Below are 4,474 nucleotides of genomic sequence, written 5' to 3'. Positions count from 1 at the left end.
TTGACCTCCTCACTGGTTGTGAATATAAAATAAAATTCCTTCCCTTAAAAATGGGAAAAGCTCACTCAATAAAAATGGGAAACCATCTATTGCCATTAAAAATTAATAATATCCTGAATAGATAATAAGAAAAGCTACTTTTTTAACAGTTGATTTTTTTCCATTTAGCTTAAAGCTGAAAGATTTTTGATGTTTTCTAAATCAGAATGATTTTTTTGATGAAATAAAATATCCTTTCATTAAAATTGTAATTTCCTATTTAAACCCTTTTTGAGTGGATCAGATTTCTATTAACACAAACATTTTCCTGTTAGAAGTTATTCTGCACTAGATACACAATAATTATGTAGTATCTAAGGCATTAAAATTCAGCAGCAGTGAAGTTGAAGTAAACAAGGAGCATAACCCACTAACTTTGATGGTAAAACCTCCACATAAACGCTGTTTGTGCCATGTGTGACCTCTGTGATATATGCAATTAAATAATTTTCCTGTTCTTAATCACAGGTTATATTCATGTCACCAGAAAGACATGCAACTTCATTTGTGCCCTAAGTTTTGTTTCAGAGCCTTATGAAAAAGCTGCCACTGTGTTGAATGCTGCCTGAATCTGTGCTGAACCTTATTTCAGCTGTTGGCCAGGGTGTCTGCAGTGAAAATAGCAGTTACTCAGTATGGTGACGCATGTATTTATAGAAAAAGCAAGGACCTATGTTGTTTTTTGTTGGTTTTGGTTGTGATTGTTTTTTTTGTTTTAAATAAGGGGTTTAAAAACATTAAAATAGATTGTATACTAAACAATTAAACCTAGCTTATTTTTTGTCACGTTTATATGGAGATAGGAGTATGTTTGAGAGGGTGCTCTTGGTATTTTTCAGTTAGTTGCTGAGCTAATTCCATGCACCTTATTAGTCAGGTACTTTTGGGGAATTCTTACTTGCACTTGTGAGGCTAATTGACTTGTGGGTGTTTAAAGGACTTTGTGTATGCACTTACTACTGCTGAATGGATGTAAATAATTAAGCTTTGCTTCTGGGTAGGCTGATGTAAATCACCTCAACCTTATCGACTTTTCACAGTGAAGGCACTGTGTAAAGCTGTAAACATAAAAGTTTTCAGCGTGCCTCACAGAAAAGTTGTTTCTTAAGTGCATGCTGTGTTTTGTTTCACTTGTGGGGTAGTCCAAGGACAGGATCCCGTTCCCTGAGGAAATGGAAAGCCTGCTGCAGGTAAGGTCCCCAGTGAAGATAGTGAGTATCCGTGGGGGAGTGCAACTGCTTGTTCCTTGTTGGCAGCCAACATTTTCTTAAAAAGAGGAATTCTAAAGCCTGTATATGAGCAAAACAAGTGTGTGTGTGGATGAGAATATGGGTTGATTTGACTGGGATATCTTCATAAATGTCTGCAATTTACACAGTCTGGGATTGCCACTTGTTTCTTAGCAATTAACAATGCTCCTGGTGTTGAACAGCAAATCCTGGTCAAGGAAAAGACCGTCCCTAATTACTTTGTCCATACTAGTGCTGCCTCAAAGAAACAACAAAATTTACACTAGTGGTTTATAAATAACCAAGACTGAAAGTTACTGAGAATTTTCAGACCAGCTGCCAGCTCTGCTTTTGAGGCATTCTTCAGTTTTGATATTTGTCCTGTGCTTTGTAGGAACCTCTACATATGAGGAAGCCACAAAGGTGTGTGAAAAATTGCAAGCATCTTTATCCTTATACCCATTTCTTCCTTTTTTGAGGTCTTGTGATTCCTTGTCCAGTTTCACAAATCTCTGTGTACACATTTTGCACAGCAAACCACAACGTCTCTGGTCATTATGGGAAGGTGTAAGTAAAAACAACCAATGTCCCTCCTCCATCCCAAATGAAAAAACAGGGTTGAGGTAAAGAAACTTCCCCTTCCCAGCCCCTCCTTGCATTGGGATGCTAATGGAATTCTGACAGAATGTTGCCCTTTATAAAAGAGACACAGAAATGCATCTTTTCACTGAAAAAATCTGAGATGGTAGGTAAGTATTTTAGTGAAAAAATAAAAGCAGAGAATACCTTATCATTACTGAGGGTCTTTTTTGAAAAGCTGTGTTAGTATCACTGTAGAATTATTTATCACTGTAATTGTACTGCGGGAAGCACCTTGTCCATACTCATCAATGTGGCAACATCCCTTCTGTTCAGCTCTTGTGGCGTTTTGTAGCCTTCAATGTTCCACTTCTTCTGTAATGTTGGGTAAGGTATGCAAAGATAAAGATAGCCAGGTTTCATGCTAGTCATTTTAGTCTTACAAATGGATCAGATGAGGACAGCCTGCACCAAAGTAAAAGCACACTTTTTGATCCACCTGTGAGAAACTGCAGAGAGGATTAATCCTCTTTCTCCTTTATCTCATGGAGGAAATTTCCATGTGCTGTTAGCTACTGAGGATGAATAAGAAGTGAATTTTCAGAGGTATTGTCAGCATCCCTCTGACCAGTTGTTTGTTCTAAACAAGCAAGTTCTTGAGGAACAAGAGGGAAAGCAAGTTGGCATTTTTAGAAGGCATGATCTGCTTTTTGATTTTTTTATACTTGGAGCATATGTATTCTCACACTTTTATATAGTTTATTTGAGCCAAGCTATTAATTAGCAGCAGTGCACCTTTGATACAGAGGTAATGTTTGGGACACTCTGGGGAGATTGGATGGAGTTCTTCCTTCTTCCATGTTTGAAAGCATATACTAATTGCTTTTTATGAACAATCTGCATAAAAGTTTGAGATGTTGGAGGATTCATTGGAGAATGAGGAGGAGTCACTGTGGCTGAATTAAGTAAGATTTGCTCAAGAGGCCTGAACTGCAGCTGAACTCGTGTCCAGAATCTGGGGCTGGCTAAGAGACAAATATTTTTGCTTTTGATAAAACAATATTTGCCACTGCAAAGCATGAAAAGAATATTCACTAGCCTGCCTCGTTTAAGTTGGAAAATGAATCATAGGGATCAATGCCATATGATACACAGTTCCTTAGACAACATTAGGAAAGGGGATGGACTGACCAAGATGGTCAGAGACACCAACAGGAGTGATGGTCTGTCAGCTTTACTATTAAGTTATTGCGAAGCATAAAAATTAAATAAATTGTCTAAATGACCTAATGCCCAGTGGCCCAGAGTGTCTTAAATAGAAAGTGTTTCCAGGTGTGGCATTCATTGCTACAAGAGTTCCTTGTTTGCCTTTTCTTGTCTTTTATCATAAAAGAACCTTGTACAAAGGGAAGATACAAATCTCTGGATTTCTTTCTCTGCCCATTTAATCTTCTGTTTTGCTTCCTCATATGTCTGTTATGCTTTTTGAAGGATGATGTAGGTGCAGATAGCTTGAAAGAAGTAAAAACATAAACCTGCAAAACCTAAGACCACAGAAATGCGTGGCAGGAGATTGTTCGTAGGGACAGTGTTTTGGTGCAGGAAGATGTGCCCCATTTCCCTTCTATTTTCTCCAGCATCAGCAACTGCTGGATTAGGAATCTTCAAGTCCTTGTTTAAAAATTGATCATACATAAATGTCTGTATAGTAATGGCACATGTAGGAATCATGCTCAATGAATTAAATTTTGGCGTCCAGATGTGAAAGTCCCTGTATACACAGTTCTTGGAACTACCTATAATTCAATAGGGGCTTATACAAGGAGCAGCAATTCATTTGCACACTTCAGTTGAAAAATGGGGGCAAAATTTTGCTGCTTTTCAGGTCAGCTCACTGCTGCATTAATAATCTTGAAAGCATTTGAAAATAAACCAGCTTGAATAGAGTAAAATAACTTTTGTTTAATGCTTTCTTTTAAGATCAGATATGTTTGGTTTGAAAAACTTATCTAAATGCTTTTAAGCATGCTCTTGTATTGAATTTTTGCATGTAATTATTATTTGAGTAACCCTATTAAAAGAAGCCAATGCTCATTTTTGCAAAAAGGGAGGGTGATAAGTGACAAAAATTATTAAAAGGTTTTTTTTTTTATTCTGCCAATCAAATATAAAATTGGCTGATCAAGACATTGACTTTAATAAAGTAATTCATATCTATGATGCCTAATTTTCAAACTTTTAGTCAAAGCTATTAACCAGTTACTTCTAACTAGACAACCTTACTCCTTTGGAAAAAGTTGGAACGCTGCAACTTTCTATTCATTCATTTGTGAATTGCTTAAGCTACATTTTCTAAGAATGTATTTATATAACCTCTGTTGGTGTCACAGTTTTGTTTTGAAAGCATTACAGTAGGCATCAAGACAGGCCAACCTCCAGAGTGTTTTAGCTGATCCCTGTTTTGTCAGGGTGGAAAAATGGGAAGTAGAAGGTCAGCAATGGAGTTACTGTTACTCAGTTACTCAACTCTGCTGAACACAGAGAAAGCAGAGAAGGGATTGCATTGTCAGCTGAGCAGACTCCAGCACACCTGACTGCTTCTCTTGGCTGAGCCCTCCAGAGCCCTA

Source organism: Sylvia atricapilla, chromosome 6 (genome assembly GCF_009819655.1).
Source record: "Sylvia atricapilla isolate bSylAtr1 chromosome 6, bSylAtr1.pri, whole genome shotgun sequence".
In the NCBI taxonomy this organism is placed as follows: Eukaryota; Metazoa; Chordata; class Aves; order Passeriformes; family Sylviidae; genus Sylvia; species Sylvia atricapilla.
This window is presented reverse-complemented; position numbering follows the sequence as displayed.